The following is a 20,600-nucleotide window of genomic DNA, read 5'->3' on the forward strand; positions in this document are numbered from 1 at the left end:
TCTCTCCTCTCTAGTCTCTCTATCTCTCTCTCATCTCTCTCTCTCTCTCTCTCTCTCTCTCTATATATATATATATATATATAGATCTATCTCTATATATCTATATGTCTATATCTATCTATCTATATCTATCTATCTATCTATCTATCTATATCTATATCTATCTATCTATCTATCTATATATATATATATATTTCCTTCAGCTACCCCAAAACAGATGTCTCCTGAATTATACACATCATCTTTCTATGTAGGAATGTAAACAAAACAGTTCAACTTTAGTAAGTCCCTTATGATTTCTCTTTCTTGATTACCTTTTCAGGCTTTTCTTGATTCTTGTGTTTGAAAGTCAAATTTTCTATTCAACTCTGGTCTTTTCACTGAGAAAGCTTGAAAGTCCTCTAATTTATTGAAAATCCATATTTTGCCTTGGAGCATAATACTCAGTTTTGCTGGGTAGGTGATTCTTTGTTTTAATCCTATCTCCATTGACATCCAGAATATCACATTCCAAGCCCTTCAATCCCTTAATGTAGAAGCTGCTAGAACTTGTGTTATCCTGATTGTGTTTCCACAGTACTCAAATTTTCTTTCTGGCTGCTGGCAGTATTTTCTCCTTGATCTGGGAGCTCTGGAATTTGGCGACAATATTCCTAGGAGTTTTCTTTTTGGGATCTTTTTTGAGGAGGTGATCTGTGGATTCTTTCAATTTCTATTTTACCCTCTGGCTCTAGAATATCAGGGCCATTCTCCTTGATGATTTCTTGAAAGATGATGTCTAGACTCTTTTTTTGATCATGGCTTCCAGGTAGTCCAATAATTCTAAAATTATCTCTCCTGGATCTATTTTCAGGTCAGTGGTTTTTCCAATGAGATATTTCACATTGTCTTTCACTTTTTCATTCCTTTGGTTCTGTTTTATAATATCTTGATTTCTCATAAAGTCACTAGCTTCCACTTGCTGCAGTCTGATTTTTAAGGAAGTATTTTCTTCAGTGGTCTTTTGGACCTCCATTTCCATTTGGCTAATTCTGCCTTTCAAGGCATTCTTCTCCTCATTGGCTTTTTGGAGTTCTTTTGCCATTTGAGTTAGTCTATTTTTTAAGGTGTTGTTTCCTTCAGTATTTTTGGGGAGTCTCCTTTTGCCAGTCATTGACTTGTTTTTCACGGTTTTCTCACATCACTCTCATTTCACTTCCCAATTTTTCCTCTACTTCTCTAACTTGCTTTTCCAAATCATATTTGAGCTCTTCCACGGCCTGAGGCTGGTTCATGTTTTTCTTGGAGGATTTTGATGTAGGCTCTTCGACTTTGTTGACTTCTTCTGGGTGTATGTTTTGGTCTTCTTTGCCACCAAAGAAAGATTCCAAAGTCTGAGTCTGAATCTGAGTCCATTTTTGCTGCCTGGCCATGTTCCCAGTCAACTACTTTACCCTTGAATTTTTGTGGGGGTATGATTGTTAGAGAGTGCTTTGTTCCAAGTGTGAGGGGTTGTGCTGTTGTGTTCAGAGATATTTCTGCACAGCAAACTCTGGTGCACCAGCACTTCTCCTCCCCCAAGTACTGCCAACCTGGACCTGACTCAGATGTAAGCTGGCTCTGCACTGCTGCTCAGATCCACCACTTAATTCCTCACACCAGGTGGGCCTGGGGCTGGAAGCAATTGCAGCTGTAGTTGTGTAGCTGCACCACCTCCACTGCCCCTGGGGTGGTCGACCAACTGGAAACTCCTTTCACTCTGTCCCTGCAGCTTTTCCCACTGATCTTCTCTGTTGTCTTTGGTGTTTGTAGGATGACAAGTCTGGTAACTGCCACAGATCACTGATTCGGGGCGCTAGGGCTTGTTCCGCCTGGCTCCTGGTCTGGTTGGTCCTGCCAACACTCTCTTCACTCCCAGCTCCATGCATGATAGACCTTACCCAGAGACCATCCAGGCTGTCCTTGGCAGGAGCCCTGCTTCTCCCTGCTATTTCGTGGGTCCTGCCATTCTAGAATTTGTTCAGAGACATTTTTTATAGGTGTTTGGAGGGAACTGGGAGGGGAGCTCATGCAAGTCCCTTCTTTCCAGCTGCCATCTTGGCTCCACCCTCCATGCAATCTGATACAAGTTCTACTTATATATTAATATTAAACATATTTTCACATTAGTCATACTGTAAAGAAGAATCAGAACCAATGAGAGTAACCAGGAGAAAGAAGAAACAAAGCAAACCAAACAAAAAAGAGATCAAATAATACGCTTTGATCTGCATTCAGACTCCATAGTTCTTTCTCTGGATCTGGATAGCATTTTCCATCATGAGTCTTTTGGAGCTCTCTTAGATCCTTGCATTGCTGAGAAGAGTGAAGTCTATCAAAGTTAAGTCATCACACAAAGTGTCTATTACTGTGTACCATGTGCTGTTGGTTCTGCTCACCTCACTAAGCATCCGTTCCTCTATGTTTTCCAGGTTTTTCTGAAGTCTGCCTGCTCATCATTTCTTATAGGACAATGGTATCCCAATACATTCATACACTAGAATTTGTTCAGCCCTTCCCCAATTGATGGGTATCCTTTCAATTTCCAATTCTTTGCCATCACAAAAAGAGCTGTTATAAATATTTTTGTACATGTGGGTCCTTTTCTGTTATCTTTTATGTCCTTTATGACATCTTTTATGATATCTAGGGATACAGCCCTAGAAGTGGTATTGCTGAGTCAGAGGGTATGCACATTTTTATAGCCATTTGGACATAGTTCCAAATTGTTCTCCAGAATGGTTGGATCAGTTCACAACTCCACCAATGATGCATTAGTGTTCTAATCTTCCCACATTTTCTTCAGCATTTATAGTTTTCCTGTTTTGTCATGTTAGTTAATCTGGTAGGTATGATATGGTACCTAAGAGCTGTTTTGATTTGCATTTCTCTAATAAATAGTGATTTAGAGCATTTTTATATGACTACAGATAGCCCTACTTCTTCCTCTGGAAACTGCCTCTTCATATCCTTTGACCACTTATCAATTGGGGAATGACTTGTGCTCTTATAAATTTGACTCAATTCTCTATATATTTTAGAAATGAGGCCTTTATAAGAGAGACTGGTTGAAGAATTCTTTCCCAGTTTTCTGTTTCCTTCCTTTTGTTTGCATTGGCTTTGTTTGTACAAAATCTCTTTAATTTAATGTAATCAAAATGATCCATTTTGCATTTTATAATATTCTCTGTTTCTTGTTTTGTCATAAGTTTGATGGAGCACATTTCAAAAATTCAGAGCAGTGCAAAGTTGTAGAAATGGGAACTGTACTGTGATGCATGCAGAATAGGAAGAAAAGCAGTCTAGCTGGAGCTAGAGTGCATAAAAGGGAGAGAAATAAGGCTAGGCAGGTAAGTTCAAGCTAAGGTATGAAGAGCTTTTGGTACCAAAGAGAGAATATTTTATCACAGAAGTGATAGGAGCCCACTTGAGTTTGTTGAGAAGGATGGGAACATGGTCCTAGATCTGCCTTAGGAAAATCATTCTAGTAGCTCTATGGAGAATGGGTTAGAGTGGGGAGAGACTTGAGGCAGGGAGATGAATTAAGAGGTTATTGCGTTAATCTAGGTGAGCAATAGGGGCTTGAACCTTAAATACATACAAACTCAAACTCCCCAATTTTCAAACGAACCCAAAGCTTCTATTCTCATTAATGATCTTTTTTTTTCTCTTGAGAACAGAATCAATCTATCAGTCAACTGGTCTTGAAACCTTGGAGTCACCTTCACTTGTCTTTTCTTGCTTTCCCTATCTAGTCAGTCATCAAGTCTGATTGATTCTGACTCTCCAATATCTCTTTCATCTGTCCCTCCCTTTTGGTTTCTAGCACTGGAGCTGAATTGAAGGACTGTAAGGCAGAACACTAGGCTCCTCCTAAAGCTTTCCTTATGGAGGGCAGAGGATCTGGACTTTCAAGCTTGCTCTCCACTGTCAGACTGTAGATTTACTAGATTCCTGGATCAATATGCCCCCTAATATCCTCCCTCTCCTCCTTCCAGCTTCCTTTTGTGTGTTGTCTTCCCCTATTAGATTATAAGCCCTGTCAGGGTGGGGTTTGTCTTTCTTTTTTCTTATTTGTGTAGCCAGTGCTGAAGACGGGACCTGGCACATGATATGTCCTTAATAAAAGTTTATTGAATGAAATAGAATTGGATTCCTAGCACTATCTTCCCAGTTTATGTCCTCATTATCTCTTGACTAGAACATCATTAAATCATACTTACTGATTGTTCCCATTCCACTGAATCCAAGACACCATAGTGACAACAGTCTGTCCAGCTTATAGCTCTATTAATTCATGATTTTTTATTTATCATGGATTTTTATCATGGATTCTTTAATAACTAATGTATAAAGCATAGGCCCTCATCTAGTAATCAAGGCTCACCATAACCTGGTCCTTTAAAAAAAACAGCTGCTCGTCTTGGTGGATTATTTGTCCTTTTTCAGGCTAGATCACTCACCTATCACCAAACATATTTTTCATCTTCTCGTCTCTGAATATATACTCAATAATTTCCTCAACTTTCCTTTCTCTAACATATCTTTACCAGTTGAAATCTTACCCACTCTTTAAGAACAAGGTCTAATATCTTTGATGCCTTCCCTTTACTGAACCCTATAACAATACTCCCTCCCCAATCAAAGGTGATGTTTATATTCCTCCAAATCTCATAGCACTCTCTTAGAAGTTTTTTGTCGAGCTGATTTGTGAATCATGTCACTGAATGTGGATCATTTTTCAGTTGTTTCAGACTCTTCAGGACCCCATTTGGGTTTTTCTTGGCAAAGACCCGTGTAATTTGTCATTTCCTTCTCCAGTTCATTTTACAAATGAGCAACTGAGATAGAGTTAAGTGACTTGCCCAGGGTCATATAGCTAGTGTCTGAAGCCAGATTTAAACTGACAAACAGGAATCTTCCTGACTCCAGGCCTAGCCAGCCATCCACTGTGCCACCTAGCTGCCCATAGAACTGATTGACCTTTTATATTTGTGCTCCTATCTAGTCCCCTATTAAACCATAAGCTCCTTGAAGGTAGATATGAAGTATTATTCTTTTAGTTTTCCTCATACTCAGCAAAGAGTTTATACATATTGGTAAAGTCCTTTGATGAATGTTTTGGAATGAATTAATGGAAAGTGATCCCAAATAGTAAATAGGAGGCTGGTCCATAAATATGTATATCATTGATGTGAACATCTTGTGGTCTCCTGCTATGATCAGGGTTCATGATGAAAAACAAAGAATGAAATCTAATAGTTGTGAAGCAGTGAAAATTCCAAAAATGAAGTAATATGGACATGTAGAAACCAGAAAAAGTGCACTTAATGGATAAAGGCTTGTGGGGATGCTGTGAGTCATATATGTGAAGAGAACCCAAGAAAATAGATTAAGTTTGGGGAAATGCAGACTAATAGACCTGGAGCAAAAACAGTCAGAAGCACAGACATTTGACTGTCAATGAAATCTAGAAAATAATAATGCTGAATGAATGCTACTCTACTTTTTCATAAACATACCTTCTGGAAAGTGTCTACAGGTATTTTCATTCAGATGTTTGTCTCCAGGCAGGTTACTAAAAGTCACTGTGAATCAGAGCATTTCTTTCAGTAGCAGAAATCAGACTGTATAGTGACTTGTGCTTGCATAGGGATGGGAAAAACTTAGGAATCATGAGAAAGAGCCAATTAACTTGATCTTTACAGTGAGGTATGGAAACTACATTGAAAATAGGGTATCTTTTCTTAAGGATCTTTGTATCTCTTTTGCACAGGGTCTATATAAAGTAGTAATTTAATAAATGTTTATGGAATGAATTTATTTCTACATCTTGGCTCAATTTGAATTGTGTCAAGAAAATTATTGATACTCTTTCTTCAAATTAAATCTAGTGGGGAATGTAAATAGTAGTTTACTATTGGTTTTGCCATGGAAATTCAACCTCTTTGGATTGTTTAAACAGCTCAAAATATTTTTGAATCTTACTATACTTGTTTAGACAACCAATGGAGATCAATAGCTGACAAAAAGCAGGAACGATGCAGGCATAACATATATTTGATTATATTAAATATAAAGGTTTAAGTGTGCTTTTTCACTCTAATTCAGGCCCTTTCAACTTTCATATGAACCAAGATTTTTAATCTGGCCTCCACATATTGCTAAGGTTCCATGAATATATTTGAGGGGACTTTTGAACAAGGATGGTAAAATATTATGCCTTCATTTCATAACTGGCCTCTTTTGTAATCATGTATATTTCATTCTATGCATGTGAAAACATTCTTCTTAGGAGATTATAGGCTTCAGCAGTGTGCCACAGGGTCCATAACACACAAAAAGGTTAAGAACGCTTTATCTAAATAACAAAAACAACTTGGTATTGGCTAAAAAATAGTGGTGGATCAGTGGAATAGATTAGGCATACAATATATGGAAATAAATGATGATACTGTTTGATGAACCCAAAGATCCAAGATTTGGGGACAGGAACTCGCCATTTGACGAAAAGTGCTGGGAAACCTAGAAAGCAGTTTTTCAGAAACTAGGCATTGACCAACATCTTACACTGTAACCAAGATAAGGTCAAAAAGGATAAATGATTCAGACTTAAAAGATGATATAATTAAATTAGGGGAGCATGGAAAAACTTACCTCACAGACCTATGGATAAGAAAATAGTTTATGACTAACCAAGAGATAGAGAGGATCACATTAAGTAAATAACTTTGATTAAATAATATTAAATATGTTTTTTTCATAAACAAACCTTAATGCATCAAAAACTAGAAGGAAAGCAAGAAATTGGAGAAAATTTTTTGTAGTTAAGTTTCTCTGATAAAGACCTCAGTTCCCAAATGTATAGGAAACTGAGCAAACTTTACAAAAATAAGCATCATTCTCAAAATGATAAAAGGCCAAAGGAAATGAACAGGCATTTTTTCAGAAGAAATCAAAGTTAACAATTGTTACATGAAAAAGTGCTCTAAATGACTATTAATTAGAGAAATTAAATTAAAAAATTAAAATGAAATTAAACTATGAAATGCCACCTCACACGTATGTGATTGGCTAACATAACAGAAAAGGAGAATGACACCATTGGAGGCGATGTGGAAAAATTATACACTGATGAACTGTTGGTGAATTTGTGAATTGGTCCAACCATTCTGAAGAACAGTTTGGAAGTATGCCCCAAAAGGGCACACACTGTGCACACCCTTTCAACCATTACTACCTCTACATCCCAAAGAAGTAAAAGAAAAAAGATATTCATAGCAACTCTTTTTTGTGGTGGCAAAGAATTAGAAATTGAAAGAATGCCCATCAATTGTGGAATGGGTGAGCAAGTTATGCTATATGGTTGTGATGGATTACTATTGTGCTATAAGAAAAGACAAGTAGGATGGTTTCAGAAAAAAACAAAACAAAACAAAACAAAACAAAAAAAACCTTGGGATGTTTTATAAGGAAATCGTGCAAAATAAGCGGAAACCGGAGCAACCAGCAACAGCAACATTGTAAAGATGTTCATTTGCAAAAGAGTCAGCTGCTCTGATACAATGATCCAAAACAATTTGAAAGGACTCCTGATGAAATGCATTATCTACTTCCAGGAGAAAACTGATGAATTCTGAGCACATATTAACATTGAAGCATGCTTTTTCACTTTCTTCACTCTTTTCAGTGTGCATGAGTGTCTGTGTGTATGTGTGTGTGTGTGTGTTGCAACATGGCTAACATGGAAATATATTTTGAATGACTTTGCATGTATAATTGCTATTATATTGCTTCCCTTCTCAATGGGTTGGAGAGGGAGAGAATTTGGAACTCAAATTTTTTTTTAAATGTTAATTTTTTGAAATGTAATTTTAAAATATTTAATTTTACACACACACACACACACAAAACCTGCTCTAGATTATTGTAGTAACCTCTTAGTTGGTCCTTATAAATCACCACATGCATGTGATTCTCAGTTTTTGTTGCTCCTAATTCATCTTGCACCTTGCCACCAGATGAGGTTCCCTAAAATTCCCCTTTGCTCATTTCTTTCCCATGCTCAGGAATCCTAAATCGCTTATCATTGGGCTCAGGATAAAATAGAGACTCCTTTGCCAGGCATTGAAAACCTTGATTTATCTCAACCTACCTTTTCAGCTCCTCTCTCATTGCTCCCCAGTAGGTGCAATTCTCGGCTTCCATCATGCAAGCTGTGCTCTTCCCTTCCCTGGAAAATATGCTCCCCATTTCTGTATTCTTATTGATCCTTCAAATCCTGACTCAGGGCCCTCTTCCTCCAATCAGCCTTTTTGTCCAATGGGGTTGATAGTATTCATTAAATCAACAAGCATTTCTTAAATATATAATTATGTGGCAGGCAGTGTTCTAAGCCCCTTCACAAAGAAAAAGAAAAATAGCCCCTGCCTCCATGGAGCTTACATTACAGTGTGAGAATGAATATACAAAACTCTATGTAGATACATGCTGTGTAAATGGGAGCTCAACTCTGAAAGAAGGCTTTGGGGGGAAGGGGACCTGGAAAGGCCTTTTGTAGAAGGTGGGTGGGATCTGACCTGATTCTTGAAGGAAGCCAAGGAAACCAGCAAAGAGTTATTGAGAAAAGAGATCTGGCCTGGGTAGGGAGATGGGGCATCTTGTTTGAGGAGCAGCAAGAAGACCAGTTTGATTCCTCACTCCTTAGCACTCTGATTAACTTTTCCCTTAGTTCATGCACTGCTTCAGGATGTCTTTTGTAGTTAGCACATATTTTACTGAACAGTAGAATATTTGGAAAAACTTTTTTCAGGGTGCTAGCAGAGACAAATGTGCATACAAAACCATGATAGTAGTTAAAGTGGAATTTCTGACTTTATTTTCTTAAAAATCATAACTTGGATTAGTCATTGTATTTATGAGCATTTCCTCAATATTCCATATGTTCAATCAAAGTCTGCTTGATCAATTTCACACTTCGTTAAAAAAAGATCTTAAAATATTGGAATTGGGACTTGTTATATTTCTGTGGTTATGAACATGGTGATTCTCTTGAAAGTGGAACAAAAATCTAAAAGATTAAATCCTGGCAGAATGCAAAAAATTTCATGAAACTTCCCATTTCCCCTACTGAACCCTTTGGTCTCCCTATTCTCCTGTTCCCTAGACATCTGTTCTTAAAAGTGACATTCTAGTTGCTCAAATCTCCTCAGTGCGAAACCCAGTCCTGCTTTAAAATCCCCATGTCTTGGTAAAATTACTACTTTGTCTTTATGCCACTGAATACTCCAGTGACTAGGTTTATTTCCTCAGTCGAAGGTACATAGTTTTGAGTTGTGGGCTTTTCTCTTTGCTGGTTCCTACAGAAAAAAGGATGAATGCTCAGTTGTTTGTTTCTCTCTCAGTTACGGAGACCTGGGAGTATTTGGAAGGGATTCAAAGTAGCTTCTGTTTTCCTTAGGTTTCCCTCCACTACACTGTCCTTCCTCTTCCTCCCCTTACTGCCCTTCCCCTTTCCTTTCTTCATACCTTCTCCTTTCTTCTGGCTGACTCTTAACAAGCTTCAAGTTTCTAGCTCCTAAAACTTTTTTTTATGCCTGCTGCCCTGCCTTATTCCTTTGTTTCCCTTGAAAATGGGCTGAATTTCATAAATGATCTTGGTTTATCTCTGATGCATCAATAAAACTAAGAAAAGTGATCTCATGTCCCTGCCCCACCCTCCATAGACCAAACCACACAAGGGACTTAATATCTTGGAATTTAAGGTGAGATCAGAAGTAGTAACATATGAGCACACCTCATCCCTCCATGAGCCTTTGGTAAATGTTTTCACAAATTTTCATTCATATTTCATGGTTGCTTGCTCATGGCATGGCCATGTAACTGTACTTCAATATTAGAAGGGTTTGTGATTTTGTGGGCATGGGTTTTCTTTCTGTTGATTCTGTGATGAATGAGAAGTCTGAAAGAGAGTTTACTAATAATCAATTTATTAATTAGCCTAGCAAATGATCAATAAATTGAAGTCTCAGTAACCAATGACCCTACATGGAGGCCTTGGGATATTTAATATCTTTGGAAAAGGGGAATCTCTGAGGGTGAAAATCAAGTCAAATTGGTTAAAAATTGATGAGAATGAATATTATAATGAAGATGGGCTTTTTCTAATGAGAGACTGGGTACTTGACTTTGATCATGTCAGTGCTCTTGGATAAAGAGACTCATCTCCACTAAAACCATTAAAATTGAACATTGGGGACCGGAATTCACCGAGATTAGATTATCTTTACACTTTAATCAGAAATAAACTCTCCTAGTTGGGTGGGGTCCTACTCAAGGTTGAGAAGAATTTCTCATTTTCATCCATGTTCTTCACAAGGACTAGGTTTTGAATGCGGAAATAAAAAGAGGAAAAACTCTACAAATAACCAAGCTACTAATAATTGGTTATTAATGATCAGAAAAAGAATCTTTGGGTCCCATATATAAAATGGGTTATTAATATGCTAAGACAACAATTACTCTTCTCAATGCAGATTATAACTTCTCAAATTCATAGTAGAGGGTCTTTATCAGTTAATATACATGTCATATTTTAGCTAGAGTGGTCTTCAGAAAAGTCATTCATAGTCATCCTCTGGGTGGAAGAGGACATATGGCTCTTTTCAGAAAACAAAAACAAAAACAAACAACAACAAAAAACCTTGGCTGTGAAGTAAGAGGACTTGGGTTCAAATCCCATCTCTGACAATTGACATTTGTATGAACTTGTTCAAGTTATTTAAAATCTCCTAGCTTCAGTTCCTCCATCTGTAAAGTAAGGGGACTGAACTAAATGGTCTCTGAAATCTATGAGTTATCCACAAATTAGCAAACTAGCAGAGTTTGTACAGCACTGCCACATGGTTCAAGGATTTATGGATGCTCTGACGCACCAATGACATATCTGGGTATATCTCCCTCCCTCTCCTTGACTTCCCACATGAAATTTATGGGACAATCTTATCAGGAAAATGTTTTCTGAATATGGGTTTCTGAACTTGAGTATTTATGTCATGTTTGTAAATATGCCAGGTAGATTATAAATATATGCAATAGATTCCAAATGAGGATAAAGACAAAACTCCTTTAAAATGATGCTTAAAGCTCCCTCAAAGGTTAACCAACCATATGCAAAATAATTTCAGTCTAGCAAAGACCTTCCAGAGAGTAGCTATGTGAAAGCAGCCAGGAAATTGTGTTGCAATTGTGGTTGGTTTGTAGCACTTTTCTCTGTTTGGATAAGATTGTTCATAAATGTGTAGAGGAAATGATGGAAAAAAAGGGCCATCTTTTCTTAGGCAAGAGAAATTCTCAACCACAGAGAAGGACAGAGAGAGCCACCACTTGGAATGAGCTATTTTGTTTGCAAAGTGAAACAGTAATCTGTAAGGGAAAGTGGCGCACTAAAGCTCATTAGCAAAGGAAAGATAGTAATGACTCACTCCAAAGCAGGGTGCTATTAATAAAAGTGCCAAGGTGTGTTGGGTTTTCTATTCTTTTAACATTGTATTTATATGCTTAATACATGGGGCAAGAGGGAAAGACAAAGCTCCTTTAAAATGATACTTTGGTTCCGGTTCAGGACATGCACAAAAAGGAGCCTAGCCAAGTGGGAGGTAAAAAAGGTCCCCCTTTCTCAGATGCTTCCTAGTCACAAAGAAGAGTTATGACTCCAAGAAGGCTGAGCCAAAATAGAGTTCTGAAATAGAAGTCAAAGGATCTGAGTTCCTATTCTGCCTATGTCACTACCTGTGGGACCCTGAAAAAATTAATTACTGGGCCTCAGTTTCCTCATCTGTAAAATTAGGGGATTGGACTAGATAGCCTTTAAATTGCTTTTCAGCTTGTGAAAAATTATCCAAGAAGAAAATCAAAGTAAATTTGCAGTCCAGCGTTTAGTTAAATAGGGATAAAAACTTAGAGCACAACATGGTCCTTAAGTGTTTGATTTTTTAAAGATTCTTTTATGTGTTATGTTTGCTCTGTAAGAGGCAACTAGGTTTCGTCTCAGTCTCGGCCAGCAAAGGGCTGCTCGCAGACGGACTCCTGCCCTCTCTCTCCGCCACCACCGACATTGCCTGGGCCTCCGCCGATGAATCTGCACTCTCCGCGCCCTAGTCACGTGCCTCCACCACGGTGAAGCTAGGGAAGGCTGCTAAAAATCAGGGTGAGCCAAAGAAAATGGCCCCTCCCCCAAAGGAGGTAGAAGACAGTGAAGATGAAGACAAGTCAGAAGATGAAGAAAGCAGTGGAGAAGAGGTTGTAGTTCCTCAGAAGAAGGGCAAAAAGGCTGTGGCCACACCAGCAAAGAAGGTACCACAAACCAAAAAAGCTGTCGTCGCCACCACACCAGCGAAGAAAGCAGCCGTGACTCCTGGTAAGAAGGTGGCCACCCCAGCCCCTGCCAAGAAGGAGGCTACCCCCGCCAAGAAGGAGGCTACCCCCGCCAAAGCCGCGGTCACCCCAGGCGAGAAGGGAGCCGCTTCAGCTAAGCCAGCTGAAAAAGCAGCAATGCCCCCAGCCAAAGGGGCAAAAAACGGAAAGAATGCCAAGAAGGAGGAGAGTGAGTCTGAAGAAGAGGACAGTGAAGATGAGGAGGATAAAGAACTTGAGCCTCCCAAAGCCACAAAGATGGGAGCCAACTCCCGCCAAACAAGACTCTGAGGATGAGGAGGATGATGAAGAGGAGGAGGAGGAGGAAGCCAGTGACCAGGACAAAGAAGATGAGGATGACTCTGAAGAAGAAGCTATGGACACCACACCTGCCAAAGGAAAGGCTGCTGCCCTGAAAGCTGCTGCAGGGAAATCTGGGAAGGCCAAGGAATCAGAGGAGGAAGATGATGATGAAGAGGAGGATGATGAGGAGGAAGAAGAGGAGGAGGAGGAAGTGCCCGTGAAAGAAGCACCTGGAAAGAGCAAAAGGAAATGGGCAAACAGAAAGCCCCCGAAGCCAAGAAACAGAAACTGGAGGCTGAAGCGTCTACAAATTCCAATCTCTTTGCTGGTAACCTGAACGTCAACAAAACTGTCTCTGAGCTGAAAAGCGGCATCACAGACTTCTTTTCAAAAAAGGACCTTACCGTTGTGGATGTCCGCATTAGTGCCACCAGGAAGTTTGGCTATGTGGAATTTGAATCTGCTGAAGACATGGAAAAGGCTCTGGAACTCAGTGGCTCCAAAGTGCTTGGCTCTGAAATTAATCTGGAAAAAGCAAAAGAAAACAAGAAAGACTGAGATGCAAGGACCCTCTTTGTCAAGAATCTGCCTTATAAAGTCACTCAAGAGGAGCTCAAAGAAGTGTTTGAAGAAGGTATTGAAGTCAGGCTGGTCTGCACCAAGGATGGGACCCCTAAAGGAATTGCCTACGATGAGTTTAAGACCAAAGCAGACGTGGACAAGGCCTTGGAATAGAAGCAGGGCACTGAGATTGATGGCCGAGCACTCATTCTGAACTACACAGGGGAGAAAAGCCAAGGACAGGAGAACTCGAGAGGGAAGAATAACTCCTGGGGTGGGGGCAACAGCAAACCGACAGACTCCAAGACCCTGGTGCTGAACAACCTGGCCTACAGCGCCACTGAGGAGAGCCTGCAGGAAGTATTTGAGAAGGCCACATCCATCAGCTTGCCCCAGAACAACCAAGGCTGACCCAAAGGGTATGCATTCATTGAATTTGCCTCAGTGGAAGATGCGAAAGAAGCTTTGAATTCTTGTAACGACATAGAGACTGAAGGCAGAGCCATCGGGCTGCAGCTGAAGGGACAGAAGGCTGCCAATGCAGCCCCAAGGAATCAGTCCTACAAAATCTTGTTCATCAAAGGCCTGCCTGAAGACGTGACGGAAGAAACATTGAAAGATTCGTTTCAAGGCTCTGTGGGTGCCAGAATAGTCACAGACAGGGAGACAGGGTCTTCAAAAGGGTTCGATTTTGTCGACTTCGACTCAGAGGAAGATGCCAAAGCTGCAAAAGAGGCCATGGAGGACAGGGAGATCGATGGAAACAAAGTAACCCTGGACTGGGCCAAGCCTAACGGCTTCGGAGGCCGAAGGGGCAGCCGAGGCAGCTGTGGCGGTGTCTGGGGAGGCTTCGGGGGCCAAGGTGGCGGCAGAGGAGGCCGAGGGGGCTTTGGAGGCAGAGGAGGCCGAGGAAGCTTTGGAGGTTGGGGTGGCTTCCGAGGAGGCAGAGGAGGAGGAGGTGACAACAAGCCACAAGGAAAAAAGACGAAGTTTGAATAGCTTCCCCCCTTCTCTTTTTCCCCTGCCATGTGAACGGACTCTGGGGGTTTTCTCCTGTCGTCTAATCATTGACGGAGCCTTCTGAGAACATTCCAAGACAGACAGGCAGGCAGCCCGTGGGCGTCTTGGACAAACCTGGATGACATTTCAAGGGAGAGAGCAGCAGTTTTGACTGGACTGATGTTCCATATAAACTTTTTGCAGAGACGGGTGGTAGGTGTGGGAGGTCACCTTTTTGTCTATGAGTTGTCTTGAGTTTATAATGTTATACCCCATGTACAAAACCATTTTTTTCCTACAAATACCTGTAGTTGTTTTTCATTTCATTTTTATCCCCTTTTTTGGCTGTAAAGAAAAAAGGCAAATGTTTTTTCATGGTTCCTGCTTTAGCAGCCTGTCTTAGGATACATATAAGGGCCTAACCTGGAAAAAAAAAAAGAGGCAACTAGGTGGTGAAGTACAGGGCTCAAATTAGAGTCGGGAATACTTGAGTCCAAATCAAGTCTCAAGTAACTTAACTCCTCTCAAATTTCTTCATCTGTAAAATGGGGAATACTGATAGCATCTACCTCATAGAATTCTTGTGAGGATCAAATGAGTTAATATTTGTAAAACATATTGCAAATTATAAGCACTATATAAATGGTATTCAGTATCATCATTACATTTATGCTTTTATTTAATGAGTAATTATATATTACATTTATGCCTTGATTTAATGAGTAGTTATATAAATTGTACATTTTGATAGGGATATATTTTCATAGAAAAGTAATAACTCAAATGAGGTTTATCTATGAGATAGAAGCCAGCAGTGGTATAGACAAAGCAAGTCTGAATTTAGAGTTGTGGGATCTTGTTTTGAGACCAACTGTTTCCTGAAATAGGTATATAACCTTAGGAAAGTCGTGTAATCTCTCTGAGTAGTCATGTTTTCATTTATAAAATGGGAATACTGATACTTGCAATGCCTATTTAATTATTTTAATTTATAATCTAATTGGAAGGCCAAAGTAAATACAAAGGGAAAAAATATTTAGGAGAGCAAATATGATGGAACTTTTAAGCATATAACTTACATACTCATACATATAGAGTTTTTCCTTTAAAATATGTTTAATTATAGTTTAATAAAACATGAGAAAAATTCGGTTTTGAAATTTTAGAAGTTTTAAAAAAATTTTGAGGATTTGCCCAAGTTCACACAAATAGTAGTAAATGAAGAAGAAGACTAAGCCTTCCTAGACTACAAGTCTGGCACACCAGATGCTATTTTCAGTAGAAATTAGAAGAAACTAATCATAATTGGTATCAATGTGGAGTGACTGCATAGCACAGTAGATCAAGTGCTAGGCCTGGAGTTAGGAAGACTTAAGTTCAAATCCAGCTTTAAATGCTAACTGTGTGACCCTGGGAAAGTACCTTAACCCTGTTTGCCTCAGTTTCCTCATCTGTACAATGAGGTGGAAAAGAAAATGTCAAACCACTCTAGTATCTTTGCCAAAAAAATTAAAAAAAAACAACCCAAATAGGGGCATGAAGAGTCAGACATGACTGGAAAACAAGAAGAAAAAGTATGCAATGCAGAGTCAACACCATTGTCGTGAAGAAAAATTTCACAAATGTCACAATAATCTTTATTTTAACTCAAGTTCTTTCAGATAACTTGGGGAGGAGAGTAAGGGAGCCTTAGTTATTTCATTATTTTTAATATTTAAAGGAAAGTTTAATCAATTTATTTTGGGGAGAGATGATAGTTCAGATGTGATTTCATTTCTGTAAGACATTCATGGTATAGGACATATACTCTACTGATACAGAATAGCAAAATGTATATGGTTTATAGTTTTAAAGGGCTGCCTGAGACATTAGGATATGAAGGAATTTGCCATAGGTTACAAAGATAATATGTCTTAGATGAATGAATTATAACCATTTCTTCCTGGCTCCAAAGACAACTGTCTATCCCCTACCCCAGACTGCCTGTCACTATGGAATAAGGAAGATTTTTTTTTGCCTCGGTGTGGTCAATTTCATGAAAAATATACTACAGATGTAGTTTAGCTCCAATAAAATAGCTATTTTAAAATATGTTAAATTTTACCATTTCCCATTCCCCCTGAAGGCTATAGATTACTTAACACAGAAAATATTTTTTATCACGAACATTGTTATTGAATGCCAATCTAAAATATTACAAATTTTACACAGAACACCTGCTCCTGGAATGGAAGGTCACATTCATTCTAATCTTATAAAAATAAAGAAAAATTCAATGAATATTCTTAATGCCAGTGATTATTTTGTCAGATTCTTACTTATTCTGTAGAAGGGAAATAAAGAACATTCAGAACTGTTCACGTCTTTTTTTTTTATTTTGTTGTTATTATCCCAATGTCTTTTTGATATGTCATTCTTAATCTTAGGATGGAATTTGCAGAGTAAGGTTAGTAGATTTTGAGGTGAGAATATTGCAAGGAACTGAACAGACCCTATCCTGACAAACAATGATTCAATATTAACCGACCCTTATCAATTTTTTTTTAAATTTAGAATTGGTAACTTTGAGAGAGAAGAGGGCTAGGTGAAAAGAGGAGACAGGAAAACAATTTCAGACATGTTTAACATATAAATGGCAAGGGGAAAGATCAGAAAAATTATCCTTCCCTTCTCTATCCCTTCAACCACATTATGCACTGTGAGTTTCTGAAAAATCATTAAGTACTCTCTCCTGGATAGTTTCCTAAAGTTGTTTGCTAGAAGGATGTAAAAGATCCTTTCCTGGGCTTGGACCATATATCTCCATTTATATATTACTTTCTAACTCTCACCTTTGATTTTCAATAAATTCTGAGTGGCACCTCACAGATGCCTGACAGCTTGTGAAATGCTTGAGCATACTCTGCAGTATAAATGAATACTGTATATGCATACTAAATGATACCGTTCCACGGATTCATTTAAATATATATATATATATATATATATATATATATATAATATATATATATATAGTCAGTATTCAGTTGTGTTAATCATCACACAATGGGTATATATACATATATGTATGTACATAGATATAGATATATAGTCTACTACCTGAATTAAAGCAAGGATAAAGAAAGGTCATATTACTCTTTTTCTTGTGGTATTTAGTAATAGTTTGCAAAGAGAAGATGAATATTCATTCTCTGGGACTCTTCGTAGAGTTGGGATCTGCCTCCCATTTGGTAATATCCTTGACCCACTCCAGGGATTATACACTACCTGGAAATCACATGAGATATGTTACCAAATCTATTTTGTCTAACTCTAATCTCAACTGCCTGCATCAAGCATAGTGAAATTCCTTAGCAGGGAAATAGGAGGCATTAGAGTACAATTCTAAGAAATATAAAGGGAAAAATTTGACTTATTTTTGATTTTTTGGAAATCTGAACTTGACAAATATCAATTAACATAAATATTTCCATATATGAAGAACTGAGAAAGAAAATTGTACATGAAACTTCACATCTCCATCTCAGAAAAAAAAATTACCATTAAAACAATAGCAATATAATGAAATAAATGTGCTGGTTTCAAGGTTGCCGAGGTTGTCTTGTCTCTCTCCAAACCTCCTTCTGCTCTCTTTTGTGTATATCTCTTTATTGGAGTGGGGGAGGGAAAAAGAGGGTATTGATATTTCAATGTGACTATTTTCTTTCCCTTTTTTGTTTTAGACATCTTTATCATTTGTCTTATCATATCGTCAAAGCTCTCCCCTCAGTAAAAAGAAAATTAATAAACACATAAACAGAAAAAATGGCCCTCTCTCTACTTACAGATAAGTAGTCAAAGATAACAAACTCCTAGTTTTGGCTCCATCCAAAAAATGTAAATCTCATTCTGTATCTAACAACAATCATCTCTCTGTGAAGAAGTGGATAGCGTGCTTCATCATCATCTTTCTTCTACAATGTTACAATCACTAAAAAAGTATTCACTTGGTTCTGCTCATTTCACTCTGGATCCATTTATATAAGTATTCCCAGGTTTCTCAAAATACTTCTTTTCTCTCATTTCTTACAATGAAGTAATAATATTCCATTATATTCATGAGACAGAATTTATCTCATCATTCTTCAGTTGATCCTCCCCATTTTCCAGTTCTTTGGTACCACAGAGTGCTGATATAAATATTGTACCTATAGATCTCTTTTTTTCCCCTTTGTCTCTCATTACAATGGGCTCTATTTACAACCTATAAAGTACAGGCTGTATAACTTTTGGTGTGTATGGGGTGTTCAGGGAGGATTAGCACTTCAGCTGTGACAGCTTGCAAAGCCCTTTTCAGGGCTACTCAAGGATGTTTCCTGCCCACTTATCACCTAAATCTCACCCGTGGCTCTAGGAAGCTGAAGTATTCACAGGAACCACACCCCCAGTAAAATCATCTCTGCAGATCAGCTAAATCAAGTTTGAGGGTAACCAACAGGCCTCAAACACATTATTGATTTGGGAGGGGATATCTCCCCAAAGTATATGAAAATGTCTCAGCAGAATGGGCAGATGAGAACAATTTGTTCTGAAAACCAAAAAGGAAGCTGAATCAGGTGCTGTGGAGAGTTTAGAGCTTTGGTCAGACATGAAAGACACCAAGATCATTCACTGCTTCCCAGCCATCACCAGTCATCTTGACTTTTGTCTTGCCTGGACTTCAGTGACTCTGGAAGAGAGAGCGAGACTGATGACTTTGTGCAACTCTGCCTCACTTAAATCCAATTCATGCACTCTTTAGATGTCGCCTCATGGTGTCATTGGTTTTCTTCAAAAATGAAGGATGAACAATAGCAACTTTGGACTATAAACATAGTAGAGATATCATTGAGTCAAAAGACATGCACCGTTTGCTGCTTTGTGGAGCATACTTCCAAATTCTTCTTCAGCATGTATCTGCTAACACTTTGAATAAGTAGAATAACAACCATGAATTAAAAAATGGATAAATTCATTCATTGAAAAAGATTATAATAAGTCCTTGCTAAATGCTAAGCACTATGGATACAAATAATAAAAATGAGATAGTCCTGCTCTTAAGGAATTCACATTCTAACAGGAAAGTGATCACAAATAGGAGAAAAAAGTTTCCAGATGCTTTGAAAGTCCCAGCAGTCCTTAGTGTATCTTGTCAAGGCATTTTGTAATGAATGCATCTCTTTAGTGTCAGTTCCATTTTCATGGTCATTCTAAATCATATTCACTTTTATTTTGAACCTGATGACAATGCCAATGATTTTGTTGGGAAAAAAATTTCTTAACAAGTTTGCTATGGGTATTAGTGAAGGGTACAAAATCAGCAGAAGTATTTTTCAGTTGCCAGGTTGAGTTCCCATAGAGGTTTCTCCCCTGAATTCTGGCTGGCAGGTTAGGCTTCTGTTCCTGGGGCTCTCGGTACAAATTTCAGAGCTGTCTCCATCAGAGTCAGAGAGGTTAGTGGTCAAATTAATGGAATAAGTACATCCTGGCACCTGACTTTGCCGTTATTTAAGATTTCCTAGGTGTAATTTTCCCTGAAAATAAGGAATTGGTTAGATTAATTCTTGAGTGGACTTTTTATTTCAGTGAATTGATGCTTAGGAGCTCCAAACTGATAATTCGTTTCAGTTAAAAATGTAATAAATATCTACTGCTTACCAACTAGGTAGTGGAAGAGGGAGGATCTGAATGGTGGTATTTCAACTTTTAAACAGCTCACATTTTTTAAAATTTCTTTTCCCCAACTTGGTCTTGAATGACAAAATCTTACATACAAAGTAAATGAATAAAGTTCTATGACTTTTCCTTAAGTGCTTCACAGTAGAATACCATTCTTAGTACAGATCTCAGAAGACATTAGAGTGTTATTCTACCTTGGTCTTCCCAATGAGTGGTATAGTTTAAATTGTCCTCTTCATTTTGCTCACTTCATTCCACATCAGTTTATAATGTCTACTCAGGTTTCTCTGAAACAATCTTCATTTGTCATAGTACAATATTATTCCAAAAGATTTAAATACCATATGCTTCCCTCATACATATAGTCCTGACAGACTTCCCTTCATTTTCGTCCATTCACCCAAACCCAGTACTTAAAAAAATGGTACAGTTTTTGTAATCTGGCATGGTCTCAGCATGGAAAATCTAGTCATTATAGCTTTTTACAACTGGTGGCACAATGGAGACAGGGAGGTGATGCAGAATGCTTTGCCTAGAGTTAAGAAGATCTAAGATCAAATCAAGCCTCATATACTTTTTAGGTATGTAACACTGGGCAAGTCATTTAA

At 38.3% G+C, this 20,600-nt stretch overlaps 1 pseudogene; it reads left to right on the forward strand.

Moving 5' to 3' along the window:
* The first annotated feature begins 8,452 nt into the window (after positions 1-8,452).
* On the forward strand, positions 8,453-14,314 carry LOC118854857 (annotated as a pseudogene).
* The last annotated feature ends 6,286 nt before the right edge of the window (positions 14,315-20,600 follow it).

Source organism: Trichosurus vulpecula, chromosome 6 (genome assembly GCF_011100635.1).
Source record: "Trichosurus vulpecula isolate mTriVul1 chromosome 6, mTriVul1.pri, whole genome shotgun sequence".
In the NCBI taxonomy this organism is placed as follows: Eukaryota; Metazoa; Chordata; class Mammalia; order Diprotodontia; family Phalangeridae; genus Trichosurus; species Trichosurus vulpecula.